The sequence below is a fragment of the Cavia porcellus genome, unplaced genomic scaffold (genome assembly GCF_034190915.1).
Source record: "Cavia porcellus strain 051 isolate PalLab524CR breed Dunkin Hartley unplaced genomic scaffold, mCavPor4.1 scaffold_15, whole genome shotgun sequence".
NCBI classification, from domain to species: Eukaryota; Metazoa; Chordata; class Mammalia; order Rodentia; family Caviidae; genus Cavia; species Cavia porcellus.
In genome coordinates, this window is record NW_026947498.1 from 60,919,033 (window position 1) to 60,935,353 (window position 16,321).

The 16,321-nt window shown below is 34.4% G+C and overlaps 1 protein-coding gene across 29 annotated transcripts in view; it reads right to left on the minus strand.

The window, feature by feature from the left end:
* The window catches only part of Zbtb20 (zinc finger and BTB domain containing 20), an 838,748-nt gene that overhangs the window by 545,360 nt on the left and 277,067 nt on the right, over window positions 1-16,321 (minus strand). The window lies entirely within an intron of this gene.

Sequence of the window (16,321 nt, forward strand, 5' to 3'; positions counted from 1 at the left end):
TTCTCTCATCTGAGGTTTCTTTCATAACCCTGTTGGAGATGAAGATACACTGCTGAGTCTTCATTTGGGGAGCAGCAGGAGAAGGCAGTATCTCCTTAGCTAAATGAACCCTTTCTTGACAGCTGTGGGAATATGTTTGTGCCACCAGATCCCTTAGAAAATTATCCTTAAAAAGACTAATGTTTAGTCAGACAGAGACAGAGACAGAGACAGAGAGAGACTGAGTTTTCATGGAGAAATATTACGGGAAGAACAAATAACACACTCAATTTGATGTGATCGCTTTAGCATTTGGTGGAAGGAATTAGGATATAGAATGGAAAGTATCCTGAGTTTGAAAGGAAGAGTCCTGTTGTTGGTTTCAGCAGTTTCACTACCTATCTGTGCAACCTCAGACAAGTAGCTTAACCTCTCTGGACACTTATCATTTATACTGAAAATAAGAGGGCGGCTGACTAAGTGAGGTCGAAGAGGGTGCTCTACAGTTACAATTTCCTCTATGATAATAATAATTAACATCTGATGGTGCTTTATCACCTACAATTGAATTCTACATACATTATCCAATTTGATCCTTATGCTAATTCTGAGGTAGTATTATTATGATTATGCCCATTTTTAGAGGACAGATTAAGAAATAGTAGGATGGTAGACTTGGCATTGAACAGATGTCCCCAAGAGGAAAATACCCCTTCAGTGAAAGACGTAGCTGATGCTAACAAGGATAAGTAACAGCAGATAATTTAGACTGTGAGCTCTGTTTAAGGGTACAACAATTTCTGAATGCTGCACTGGAGTAATGATAATCCACCATGTGGAATGTTATCTGATGATGTATTTATCAAAAAAACTAATAAAAAGAAAATTAAAAAAAGATACAATAATTGTTGCTGCACTATACCCTAATGAATTATTGTGTTCAAGGTTCCCACACAAAAAAGTAATATTATACTCGGCTTATGTTTTAATTGATTTATTAATATTTTATCACAGGAATGTAATTTAAGCTCCTCATGATTTAGATCTCATAAACCTTTAGCATTTTGCAAATTCAAATTCCAATTTAAAGCCAGGGCGAGCAATTAACTTTTCTATCATCTTGTCAGGGGAGAAGGTTCGTGTTTAATTTGAGACAAAGTGACAGAAATATATATACACTGTATGTATTACTCCAATTTAATTTATGAGTCAGCACCATCCACCTTCAAAATGTAGATTTAATAGAAGGGGAGGAAGAAAAGGCTGTGCTATCATAATAGGGCTGTGGTATCTGCCCTGAATTTCTTTCATTATAAAGATGTCCCTTGTTTGTTGAGATACCAGATTAGCTGCATTGCAGACTTATTTCCAGTTCTTTTGTTTCAGATTCCATTTTCTAATTATTTTTTCATGTAACAGTCTCATGGATTTCACAGGGGCCTCTGATTTCACCTCTATCTCTATTCCTACACCATCCTGCATGCCTGTTTCTATGTATAGCTGACCCTAGGGGTTTCTCCTAAATCTATACAGGTAAGAAATACTACAGTAAATACTGTCTTGAAGTCATTTCTTTATCACATTTCTCCTGTTTTCTAAAGCATTGTGTAAGTCCTCTCTACCTAAAACAACCACCACCAAAACAAAAATAAGCAACAAAACAAAACAAAAAGAAACCTTTCCCACAACTATATATTTTAATTTACAGGTTATATGTGGTAAATTAAAACAGTGGCACTTTCCAATGATTTAAAAAAATATTTCAGGACAGGATAAGAATAACTGAGTTAAAACCATAAAGATAGTCAGGTAAACTGTAGGAAAGGACTTTCCTTTGGTGATTATTAAACACTGGAATAGACTGCAGAGAGAGGTTAAGGAATTCTTCCCAGCTCTCTTATCCTATAATTCACCAAAGGCGCACAATGCTCTATGCTGATGAGATGAGTTACATGACATCTCCTCCCTGGTTCAATCAAAGGAAAGCAATTTACATCTCAAACCAGTTCTCTCATCAGTGGGACATAAAAACTGCAGAACAGAGACAGCAAATGTGCTTATTTATACAGCATCAACTCAGTTGCCACTGTTCTTTATTATTTTCTTTCACTCCCTCCTCCCCTGTATGGAAGCCATTTTGAATAGGATATTTTAAATTCTAAAGTGAGAAAAAAGATAAGACTAAGAACAATTTAGGATCAAAATTAACTAAGGATTTCACATGATTCTGACAATCACTGCCCCTCACGGTGCTAGGCCAAGCTCTTTGTTCCATTTAAAAATAAAACCAGATTTCTTTTGCAGGCCACTAGAAAAGAATTAGAATTTGGTTAATGGAAAATTCTGGAAGGTAGCCTGAGCAACACTTCTTTTTGAAGCATGAGGGAACACAGTACATTTTTACAAAGCAAGGATGTGTTGAATTAGTGTGAGCTCTTCATTCATAAAACAAGCTTATTTTACTAATAGGCTCTATTAATCTCAGCTCAATTATGTCAGACATTTTATACATGCACATGACAGTGAAAATGGCCCAAAATGCATTTTACTACACCTGCTTAAATGCACTCATGTTCCTAAAACTATTGTAGGAAAAGAAGACAAGCTCTCACAGACATGGCTTTTAGACAGAACATGGGATTATGGCGAAGGGTTTAAATGCAGGAGGTAAAAATGGTAATCATATTCATCAAGTACACAAAGAAGTAAAAACAAGAAGCTCTAGATAATTCTTTATAGTGGACTCACTAAAATAACAATAACAGCTTGATGAAGAGAACATGATTGTCAAAAGCTTGTCCGTTTTACATTTCCTCTTTACATAGTGTAATAAAAAGGGAGCACCTGCAGTTTCTACTTGTGAGTGTAATTTCTGTGTGTGATGTTAAAAGAAATCATAGGACATCATATTTGCCTTAGGAGCTCCTAGTCCAATCTGAAGTACATATTTCCTACTAAAAAGCAACATTTTACCCCCCAGGAATACCTGTGCAGTGCAGACACATACTTCAGCCTACGAAGTTCAGTCTTTGTTTCTCGCTCTTTTTCTTTATTCAGACACAACAGTATCTTATATTTTAGTCATTCAGGTAAAACAGACTTTTTTGCCTTGAACCTTTTAACACAAATAATACCAAAATATTTTGTACTTCCTATTATTTGGTGGCATCTACTTCAATGAAAGGCATTGTCATGGTTTATGTTGGTGGCCCCCAGGCCTCCTCCCTTTGCATTGTGCATTTGTGATTGGTTCATTGTCTAGTGCTTTGATTGGGGTTGTGAGTGCTGCACTGGCCTAGGGGTGGAGCCAGGATGTAATGAAATGGAGGAAGAAGGTGTGTCCTGCTCTTTTGCCTGTTTCCTCCTTGCTGCTTGCAGCCATGACCTGGGCCCAGCCATGCCCGCCTGCCTTGGAGCCAACTGAGTATGGACTGAAATCTCCAAAAACTGTAAGAAATAAACCTTTCCTTTCCCAACTTTGGGTTTCAAGTATTCTGCCTCAGCAATGAATAAAAGGTAACTAAGACAGGCATCAACTAGGTACAGCATCACTGTTGTGGTGTCCCATTATCTGTCTTTTAAAAAATACTGTTAACAACACAACAAGGGTATGTGAAATATATAAAAAACATAAAGTTAATCATAATGGAGAGCTGTATGATCTCACATGAAATTTGAGCTACTAGCATTAAAAACATAAAATGCATTTACTAAACTTAAAGCAAACCAACTTTCAAGGTTGTATGGAGGTAAAACAGTATTTTTTTTTTTTTTTTGTCTTTTTCATTTTTACCGGTACCAGGGATCGAACTCATGACCGCCTGCTTGCAAGGCAGGTGCTTATGCCGCTGAGCTAAATCCCCAGCCCCCTAAAACAGTATTTTTTAAAAAACATAAAATGCAAGAAGAATTTAATAGAAGCATTTTATATGCCACAATATTGTTTTTTTCTCTCCTCTGTCTCTTCTGTCTCCCTCACCACTCTGTTTTTCTCCTTTGTGTCCTTCCTTTTCTCTTCCATTGTATTTTTAATTTGGAGAAGGCACTGATACAGTTTGAGTAAAGAAGAAATATTTTAAATTCAGAATCCTAATGAATTTACTACTCAACCTGCCAATTTAGAGGAAAAAAATTTATGGCTCTTTATCCCCTTATCTCCTGTAGCTATCTTTCAGAAATCAACATGTTTCTAAATATTTCTGTAACAAATTCTAATATTCTACACTACACTTTGTAACATGGTTTTAGAAAAAAATATTCTTACATAAGTGATAGCAAAAGCTTGTGAAGAACTTTTCTTCAATTACTTTCCTAAAAGCATAGGGTAAATTAGAGCATACTAAGTATACTGATGAAGCAAAGGACCTGACTGAACTTCACAACTACATGATCTACCCTCCTGGTTCACATATGTAGTTTCAAATATGAAGCTTGATATACTTTTTTACAGATAAAACAGAGCAAGAGACCAATCCTGTCCTTCATGCTATAAAAGTATAAAGGAGAGCAATTCTGTGAGTACAGGTGTTGTCACTATGAATACTGAATTGTAAAATTCTGAAATCATCACAAAATTATGACTATGTGTTTTAAAGAATGAATTGCCATAGTTCTCCACTGAGGAGATAGTAATGCCAACTAAGTCAATAAATGCAGTTGCATTTTTGCATTTTTATAAAATTCTTCAAGAATGATTGTCAGAAGAAATACCAATGTTTCAGAACAATCCAGAGATTTCCATAGACAAGACAATATTACAGACTGCAATACTACAATAGAAAACCATCTACCCAATGTATCTGGCAAGATCAGTTAAGCCAAAATGTGAACGTGTCTATAAGGTGATTGTGAGAACATGAGCTTTTTAAGTGGAAGAAGGCTAAAAAGATAAACCATCTAAATACTATGCTGTGCTTTCCTATTTATTGCCCTGATAGTCTCACTATGAATCTCTCACTGGTGCAGTTCACTTGCCTTGTGGCATTTCCTCTCAAAAGCAATTCTATGGAGTACACTTCAGGTGTTAGGGGAGACATCAAGTTCTCTGCTACTTGACTGAAGGTATTTATACCTTTTATGGTCTAACTAACCTGAAAAGCATCATAAAAAACACAGGATTTCAAAAATTTTATGAGTAAAATTTCTTTTTTCTGGAATATTCTATAGTAAGTCCCACCTTAAGGCCTTTGATCTTCATATGTTTAATTATGTTCTCTACTCAAATATCACTTTTTTTCTACAAGATTTACAGTATTTGTCATTTCTAAAAAGCTTATCACCACCCCATATCCTATATCATTTTTTCTTCATTTTACAGTATTTATTATTTCCTACAATTATATATTTATTGTCTTTCTTCTCCTAAACTGGAAGCTCTTCAAAACCAAAGATTTTGTCTTATTTTTGAAGATATTACTCTTTTGGTGTTCAAAACTTATTTGTTCAATAAATAAAATTTGTAGTAATTTATTCTACCTTAAATTTTATTTTTAATCTTATTTTATCTTCTGCTGACAGGGGAAGGAATCACATACCATGACCTTTAACTCTCAATGATATATGCAGTTTACGTGAAGTTTAAAATCACTATTCTAGGAAGAGGTGATTCAGATCTGATTTGAAATGATAGTGCATTGCTTTGGGGTATTCACTGTCTGCCATCTTACTTAGACCACTCAGTAGACTGAGTTTAATTTAAGAGCCAATAACACACACACACACACACACACACACACACACAAAACTTCCTGTTCTCTTAGAAACTCTCCATACTTTTGGAATTGGAGTGAATCACTACTTTACTTCAAACTAAACACCAGCTAAGGAACAGTTACAAAACTCAGAACCTTGGAAGCCATTTCATTGGAGCTGCCACCTGTCACTTACATAAGAAGATGCAATCATCCATCTGTCCAGTCTGGTGAATCATAAGGTCTTAGAAGTCATTTATTTTCCCCCAAAAAGTGATTCCCTAGCAATTTTTAGAACACTTAATAATAAAACAACAAGACCTTTATTTGTTTTTCCATTAAGTACACGGAGAATATTATCTTTAATGTGGCACACAACTTTTCAAATATAAATGCCATTTCACTGGGGCCTTTTTAATAGACAAAAAATGTCTATCATTCTAATTTTAGTAACAATAAAAGTACTGCACATTACTCTTAGCAATTTCAGCTTTATATTTCTAAATACTGTAAAAACATTAACTTACTAAGTTGCACTTTGTTTTCTAAGAACTAAAATATTTTTAGGTGAGAATCATATGGCCATGATTTACCAATGCCAAAAGACAGAAATTTTTAAAAAGTAGATAGATTCCTTCTTCTTGAAAGTGGATGCCTAAGGAAAATCAATGAAGTAAGACAAAATATATCTAAGTATCATCTATTTTATTTTATTTAGTAATTCTATTTTAATTATTTTTGGAAGTGGAATATACTGATGTTTCAGTTCAGAATCTAATAACGCTGAATAAATATCTGTCAAAATAACAGGATCATTCCTTAAGAATATTATTTGGCATTTATCAATTGTATACTATATGACAAATATAATTGCAGGAGTTCTCATTCTAAGAGATCAAGTGTATATGTCAATGTGAACAGGAACTTTTGTCTTGTGCATCACTGTATTTACCTCCAGAACCTAGAACTGGAGCTATACCAAATGCAAAGTCACATTTATTGAACTAGATTTATGAAAGAGAAGCATTTTTATGTACAAAACAATATACTATTTGAATTTTGAAATACAACCTGCTTATAAAATGGGGATATTCCATTACATATTTGTCTTCAGAAGTAGAATAAAAAGATATTTGATTGGATCTAGTATATAGGATAATAGTGACCATCTCTATGATGAATTTATTTTTATTTAACATATACTTATTATACATATAAATGTGGAAGAGATAAGGAGTTCTAGGAATGAATATAGTGTCTTATTTGAGAATTTATAATACTTTTTAATGTGGGAAAACAGTGCATTTTTATGATACAATTATGACAAAAGACCTCTCTGTGAATCTATGATTTGTAGAAACATTTTACCATCCTCATTCATTGATACCTCAACAACTCAGTCTTTTGCTGAGTATCAATGTGGAAAATACAGCAAAATGTGGGTATAATGATTAATGAAACATAGATCCATTGGCTATCTGACAGTTACCTGGAAATGCTAGCAGTTTTTAAGAAATTCATTTAAGCATCAGGGTGAGTTATGAAAGGTCTGAATTATGTATTTTAGGTATCCCTGCTGTCAGTTCTCATTTATTATTACAAAAACACATTCCCTGGTTTCGTCTGAGTTGCCTTATATTAGAATACAGCCACAATCTCCACAGCATTCAAGAATGCTGTTATGATTTATATCTAGATGTAGAAAACTCGTATGCTTATGGGTGATTAGTGATAGGCCTTTTATAGCTGACTAGCTCTTAGGAGGTGAGACCTAGTCAGAAGAGATGGATTTTATTTTCCCAGATCCTCCTTTGATTCTATTTCTGTTTCCTGGACACCATTCCATGAATAGATCTTCCCTACCAGGCCCTTCCACAATGCCTTGCTGCCTTGGATCCAGCCTACTACGGACTGAAACATGAGCCAAAGTTAACCTCTCCTTCCTGTGCGTGTCTGGTATTTTGTCACACAGAGACAAGAACTGTGACTAAGAAAGACTTTGGTACCAGGAGTAGAGCAGTTGCTGTGATGATACCTATCCATATGGTTTAGAATTCTTTGGAAGTGATTCACGGAAGTTTGCTAAGGTTTGGGGATGCTGCCTGGAGAAATTGCAACCCTGGGTGTAGGTCAACTCTGATGGACGATTCTTGTCAGAATTTGGAAAACAAGAATGTAGAATAAAATGCAAATGATAAAAATCAAGCTTGTCAACATTTTGCTTATGGCGTGAGGCTTTAAAGGGCACTGAATAAGGGCAAAAGTTTGTCTAAAACAGGAAATTTCAGGCCAGTGTAATGATATAGATGTGGCATAGATACTATGGGAACTTTTAGACAGTTTATACTGCAAGTCAAGAAAAAAGTCCATTTTAAAAGTTTTCAGTTTGGGCAGGAAAAAAAAAGCACCTGCAAAGAAGCAGAGGACAGCTTGGTTGCTAAAAAGATTAGCATTAAAAACAAATTATGTGTTTTGCATTAGGACAAAAGGAAAAATGGCTTGAGGACAATGAGAAATCAGAAAAACCCCTCGGTTCCTTCAGCTACTCAAGAATGCAAAGGTGAGAATTTGCTTTGAGAAGATAGCCCCCCCCCTTCCTGAAAATTGTTGCTAAGGGAAATGCTCCCCAGGATTGCTTCACAGTGTTCAGCCATCCAGGAATGTATAGACCTCTCAAAGCAGAATTCACTGGAGCCTGGCCACTACTCCTGGCTGCAGGTTTAATGAGAAGGTGCTGCTTTTACAAGTATGTACTTCTGTAAGAGTTGTGGGGATAGGAAAAATTCCACCCAGATTCCAGAAGATGGCATTTGAGGCCAGGAATTATGCCCCTGGGAGAAACTGATGAAGCTGTAAGAATGAAGTTGAAAATGCAGTAGAGACCTCAGAAATCTGGAACACCCAGGTACATGGAATGTCTGAGGAAAGCCACAAAGCAAAGCCTGAACAAGAGAGAAACTTTGTAACCACTAGCAATGCTGTAGGGCTGGGGCTACCCAAGCCATTCTGAGTTGGAATTTCAGCACCCCCTGTACATGGTGCTGGACACAGAACTATGGGATTTGTTTTATTTATATATGCATTTACTTATTATTTTCTGTTTATTTGTAGACAGAGTCTTGGTACCTACTTCAAATTGTTCTTAAACTCACTTAGTTCCAGTTGGTCTTGAATTCACAGTGATCCTCCTACTTCAGCTCTTGAATGCTTGGATTACAGGCATGTGCCCAACTGTAACTCTGGGATTTAATGTGAACTCTGTTGCATTTTATTCTTGTTTTGGTCCCTTTGATTTCCAGAAGCCTCTTTTTTCCTTTTGGATGGGAATGTTTATCTTGTGCTATTTGTATGGGGATGTTATCTTGTGCTATTGTATATTTCTTTTGGTTTTTACAGAGGCTCACATATGAGTTTGCTTTGAGCTTCACAAACTTTCAACTAGGACTTTTTAGCTTTTCAGCAATGCTGAAACTGTTAGGACTTTGGTGAAATTTATAGATAAACTAAATACATTTTGCATAGAGAGGTGCATAAATCTCACTAGCAATTATGTTTGGGGACCTGATTATAAGAGATAGGTCGTATAAGCATGACACAGAAGTTATATCCTCCTTCCCAGATCTTCCCTTCACTCTTTACTTTCAAAATGACATGCCATGAGCAGCTCTTCTCCACCAGGCCCTTCCTCTATGTCTTCCTGCCTTACAGCTAGTCTACTATGGACTGGAATTTGAGTCAAGACAAATATTTCCTCCCTTAAACTGTGAATGTCAGGTATTTTGTCCAAGAAATGAGAAAAATGATTAAAATGATACCATTTCAATTAAAAAGACATAAATCTGTGCATAAAATATTTGGAGAAATAAGACCTTAAAAATACCTGTCATATGTGAGCTAATTAGAATAGTCCTGCTACAAAGCTAATAATCTCATTTGTGGTTACCCTGTTGGAATATAACATGTGCAACCACTGTAAACCACCCAAATTCTCTCAGAATATAACTCACAAAAATATATCTTGTTATATACTATCCATAGTTGGATTTATTTTAGTTTGATAATACACTTGAGGTGTTTAAGAACTGTAGAACAACCTCAGTTCATTTTCTCTGGTTAAAGGATACAAAGCACAGCTTTTGTAAATATTTTTGAATGCAAACTGATTCTTGAGACATGTTATAGAAGCTTCTCTTTTATACTAAAATGAAAGAGCCTAATGAACCCTAATTTTGATGATGAACCATTGTTAAAATATCACTTAAGTTTTATTCTTACTTTAAGTATGAAACTGAAATATATATCTTTTATCCTGAAGTTCAGCAATGCTAGGGAAAGTTTCTAAACACCTGTTGGTAAAGGAAACATATGATACTGATACATTTAATTTTCAATTATATTGGAATAAGGAATTAGATACAGACTATACATCTCCTTCCACCTGACCGCTCTGTGAGTTTGAAAAACTGAATTTGATATCTAAAATCACTATTACATTCAGAGTTATTTAGCAATGCTTTTCTGTTTGCACATACTAAAGACTATAATAAAATAACCCCAGGTATTTCACTGCCAATTTCTATGCACATGTCCATTGACAAGATTTCTATTAAATTCCACCCAATAAGATTAAATGGAATTAAATAAAACAGTATGCTTGAACCTGAGTTTTTCATTTTTTATTGTCTTGTGCCTGTTATCGTTTCTTATTTAGCCAAGGTAAAAAGGGTTTCTAGATTCAATTATAATTTCCCTCCTGCTCTCCTATTTCTTAAGCATTTTTTTTCCTTTGAATAATGTTGTTCATGTCAATTGTCAAAAAAGTAATTCTTATAATACTTGTAATTCAATGAAAATAAAAAGACACAATAAGTAGTTGTTATCTTACGAAAAACAGGACATTCTATATCCTGTTTACCATAAAATTTTCATCTGGTTGTGATAGTTTTCATATCATATCTACAATGGTTGCCTGCTGTTAAGACTCCAAATTATAGGAGGCAGATAGGCTGCAGGCAATATAGAAGAACTTGGTAAGTAAAGACGAGTGTCTGTTTCTGCACAAGTTAAATTTTAAAGGGACTGAGGATTAAACAAAAGTGTTGATGGTGAGATGCTTATAATTTTTCCCACCACTTTGAAACAAAAGAGAACAGAATTTTTCTTTCACTCATGGTACATCCTTCAAATGACATATGGATTTTGTTTCTCTTTGAAGGCTGCTCTTGCCTGTGTTGCCCAGAATTGAAATTTTAAGTGTCTCCTAGTTCCAAATGAATTTTACAATTGTTTTATCTATCTGTGAAATAGGCTGAACTTTTTTATTCAAGCTACATTAAATCTATATAAAAGTTTTAGAAGTATGGCCATTTTCACTAGGTTGTTCTTCCTACCCAAGGGTGAGGGACATCTTTCCATTTTCTGATATTGTCTTCAATCTCCTTTTTCAGAGTACTGTGGTTTTCGTTGTAGAGGTCTTTTATATTCTCTGTTAGATTGATTCTCAGGTATTTCATTTTATTGCATGCTTTGTGAATGGTGTTGTTTTCTTAATTTCTCTATCAGTGAATTTATTATTTGGGTACAGGATGGCACTAATTTCTGAGTTTTGATTTTGTATGCCATTGGATTTGGTCATTAAATCTACAAATGTTCAGGTAGACTTTTGGGGAATCTTCTAGGAAGACAACCATAATGATACTTTAACTTCTTCTCTTCCTATCCTTGTCTTTTATTTCTTTCTCTTCTCTCATTGCTCTGGCTAAAGCTTCCAGTACTGTATTGAGTAATAGTGGTGATAGTGGACATCCTTATTTTGTTCCTGATTACAGACTGAAAGTTTTCCGTTTCTGACCATTCGATGTGATGTTGGCTATTGTTTTTTCACTGTTTGCTTTTATCATATTGAGATTAAGACCACCTATTCCAAATTTTGTAAGGTTTTTATCATGATTGGGTACTGAACTCTGTCAAAAGCTTTTTCTGTATCTGTTGAGATGATCATATGTATTTTGTCCTTGGTTATGTTAACATGATGTATTACATTTATTGATTTATGTATGTTGAACCATCACTGCACCCTTGGGACGAATCCCATTTGGTCATGATGCATAGTTTTGATGATATGATACATTCTGTTTGCCAGTATCTTTTTGAGAATTTGTGTGTGCATGTTGATTAAGGAGACTGTCCTGTATTTCTCTTTCTTAGTTGGGTCCTTCTCTGGTTTTGATATCAGGGTAATGCTTCCTTCCAGGAATAAATTTAGGAGTATTGCTTCCCTTTCAATTTCATTAAATAGTTTGAGAAGTAGTGGTGTTAGGTCTTCTTTAAATCTCTTACAAAATTTAGCATTGAACCTGTTATGGTTTATGTTGGTGGCCCGCAGGCCTCATTCATTTCCATTGTGCATTTGTCATTGGTTCATTGTCTAGTGCTTGGATTGATGGTGTCAGTGCTACATCCACCTAGGGGTGTAGCCAGCATACAACATAATGGAAGGAAGAAGGTGTGTCTCGCTCTCTCTTACCAGTTTTTGCCTTGCTGTTTGCAGATGCCATGAACTGCAGCCCTGTACTGCCACCCTGCCTCAGAGCCTACTGAGTAAAAACTAAAACATCCAAAAAAATTGTAAGAAATAAACCTTTCCTTTCCCAACTTTGGGCTTCAGGTATTTTGTCTCAGCGACGATTACAAAATAACTAAGACAGAACCGATTAGGGCCTGGGATCTTCTTTATTGTTAAGTTTTAATTACTTTAATTTCATTGATTAATATTGGTTTATTTAGGATTTTTATGTAGTCTTAATTCAGCTTTAGTTATTTCATATTTATCTATGGATCTGTCCATTTCTTCTGCATTTTCTATTTTATCAGGATACAAGTTCTCAAAGTAGATTTAGGTGATCTGGATTTCTGCCAGATCCATTGTGATTTCACACTTTTCATTCCAATTGCATGGATCTGAGTCTTTTCTTTTCCTTTATTTATAAGGTTGTCAATTTAATCTTCTGAAGAACCAACTCTTCAATTCATCAGTTCGGTGTATTGTTTTCTTAGTCTCCATTGCATTAATTTCTGCTCTTGTTTTTATAATTTCCTCCCTTATATGAGCTTTGGGCATGACCTGTTCTTTTTTTTAGAAGCTAGAAGTTTATCATCAAGTTATTTATTTGAGTTTACTCTGTTTTCCTGATGTGAGTATTCATTGCTATAAATTTCTCTCATAGAACTGCTTTCATTGTGTCTCATAAGTTCTAGCATGTTGTATTTGCATTATCATTCATTTGTAGAAACTAATTAATTTCATCTGTGAACTACTGGTTGTTCAGGAGATGTTATTTAATGTCCATGTGTTTATGAAGTTATTGTCATTTCTTCTGCCATTTATTTTCAATTTCATTGAAGCCTATTAATATGCATGGGATAATTTCTATACTTTGATATTAAATTTAACTTTATTTTGAATATAAGCATTTACAGAAAAGAATAATTTTCCATGATTTTCTCTGGAGTTACCTTTTTTTTTTTTTTTTTTTTTTTTTTTAAGACTAGTCAAGTGCAGTAGTGAGAAGGGGGGAAAGAGTAGAACAAGGAGTTCAATCTGTACTGACTGTGAACAGTCAATTGAGATAACTCCCTACCTTCGGACCAGCCTCTCTAGAGTTAACTTTCAACAAATATCAGCCAAATGACTACTAACCTGACATGAATTTCTTTAAAAATTCATTTTCTTATCCTTCCTACATAATCATCTTTGCTGTGAATAGAGCTAAAAGACCCAATGCACAGCAAAGCGAAGCCCATGGCATTTAATCCATCATACATAAAGATCAACGATTAAGTCAGCACTAACTATGCATTTCCATGGTGTTTAGACCTAGAAACAAATACATTTGTCTAAAAACAAAAACATACGTATGAAAACAGTTCTCCAGGGCCCTTGCTTTTCAGCTACTCTTGGCTGATAGATGAGAATTCAGATATATTTTGAAATCTGAGTCCTCTTGTTTTTATATTAGAGGAGAATATTTGTTATTAGGTAGTGGACCTTACATTGCTTTTATTAAATGGGGTAGGCACAATCACAAAAGATGTCTAAATGCTGTCATTATATAAAGGATTCCTCCTTGACTTCCTTCATTTCCTACCTAATGGTTTAAACTTATGATTAAGATACAGATTGAGCTATCACTGTTTGATATCTGTTAATATTTTATGCTTTAATTTTATAACTTGAGCAATCACTTCTAAGATAACAATGTGTAATATATTAACTAGTATTGGTTTCTTATTGTTACTTTTTGAAGTTCTGTATTATTTCTACCCTTTTTTTGTTTTGTTTTTCAAAAATAAAAAGTTAAAAGATACATATTATTATTCTTAAATGAAAGCCACTGTTTTCATTCTCACAGAAAAAAAAAACTTCTTGAAGAAATCTGCTATAACATAAGGCCACTTGTAATATTAAGAATACATTTAGTTCAGTGGCATAAGTGCATGCCTGACAAGCATGAAGTCATGAGTTTGAACCCTGGTACCACCAAAAATAAACAAACAAATAAATGTATTAGGAAATTAGTAACTCGCTAAAAGCTTATTGTGAAAGTGAGAGCTAAACAATGGAGTCAAAAGCCAGAAGTTTAACCTTTCCAATGTACTTCTTTCTGTAGAGACTAACAGAAAAGAATAATAAAATGAATAATTTTGGAGACTTAAAGCATAAGGTCAGGCTGGCGATTTAGCTCAGCGGCATACACGCCTGCCTTGCAAGCAGGCAGTCGTGAGTTCGATCCCTGGTACCGATAAAAACGAAAAAGACAAAAAAAAAAAAAAAAAGCATAAGGTCAAATCCTAATTTTACCACTCACTGGCTGTGTGACTTTGGGTAAGGCTCTTAATCACTGTGAATATTTATTCACAGTGACTAAATTTTACTGAGTATTATACTAGGTTCCAGTAGTAAGTGCTGAGTATTTTCTATGGAGTATTTAATTTAATCCTCAAAATAACCTAGCAGTTGATCTATTGTATCTTGGCTTCTAAATCAATGGATTTTACTTACGACAGATCAAAGTAATATATACAGAATATGTGCTTATTATTCTATAAACAATCCAATATAATATATAATATTTATATATAGTTTTAATATTTACAAAATAGTAGGCATTACAAATAAAGATGATTTATCAATTCTCTTACATTTCTAGCCTTTGGTCTAAAATTCGAAATATACCATTGGCTCTCCTGGCCTCCAGCCTCCATAATCATGAGTTAATTCCTTATTCAAAATCTTTTTTTTCTTTTTTTCTACTTTTTTTTTTTTTTTTTGTCTTTTTCCTTTTTATCGGTACCAGGGATCGAACTCACGACTGCCTGCTTGCAAGGCAGGCGTGTATGCCGCTGAGCTAAATCCCCAGCCCCCTTATTCAAAATCTTTTCCAAATATATACTATTGGTTTTGTTTCTCTAAAGAACAGTGATCAATACAGTACATAAAATGCATCATGCTTAGCAGACAGAAATAATATTTCTTAAAGTATTTTCCCAAGAAAAGTCTACATAAAAGAAATTAAAAGATATAAAATCATCTTTAAGCAAGAGGAAAGATAGGTCCACAGAAGGAAGAGAATATTCTGAGAGCACTGAGTTCATAAGAAATGATAATTACTGAGGACTTCCCTATGGAACACGCTGTGTCACTGAGGTTTTCGGCTAAAATACTCCCTTAGGCTGGCAAATTAAAGTTTTTTTAAATATATACGAGTTACACTGATATTCTTTATATACTGACTCAATTGCTTCAACTCATCATTCATTGACACAATTTGTGCTAAATCTCTTCCTGAATATTTTTGCTAAGTTAGGTTTATGGCCAGTAGGATGATTTCAAGTGGCTCACTTAGGAGGAAAATAAGTGAGCTTTACTACAGGTCTCTGGGAACCTGTATTTCTCTCATCAACTAAAATCCAAGAAAGCTGACATAGCTGGCAAAGGCAAAAATGCAAATTTAATTTTATAAAGAAATAGAAAATAAAAGCTTAAATATGAAAAGTAAAGGAAATATAAATTCTCCACCATACCTAAGATTTTGTTTATATTAGTTTCATATGATCAATAGGACAGGACATTCCAAAGTTGTTTTCATAAGCAAATTATCATCTATTGGCTTGTACTAATGGAATTTCTCAAAGTACTGTCCACTATAAAATGTGCAGTAGTTACTTTGATTACTTTCACTCTCAGAGTGGAAAGTCAGTATGAAAAAAAACTGTGTAGGTAAAGGAGGGAAGATGAGAAGGAGAGTAGTTTTAAATAATCAGTTTTATTACCTTAACAGTGACCGTTTTATGCAGGCAAATGCCCTATATGATAAAGTTTTTATTAAATATCTGCATTATGGTTTCATAAAATATTTTTCTCTATGAACCTGAGGTACCTCAGAAGAACTGTATATTCCAGAGATATCCATACTCTGGGGCTGGGGATTTAGCTCAGCAGCATAAGGGTCTGCCTTGCAAGCAGGCAGTCATGAGTTCGATCCCCGCGACCGATAAAAAGGAAAAAGACAAAAAAAAAAAAAAAGAAAAAAAAGAAAAAGAAAAGAAAAAAACAGAGATATTCATACTCTAAAAATTCAAATGATCTCAAT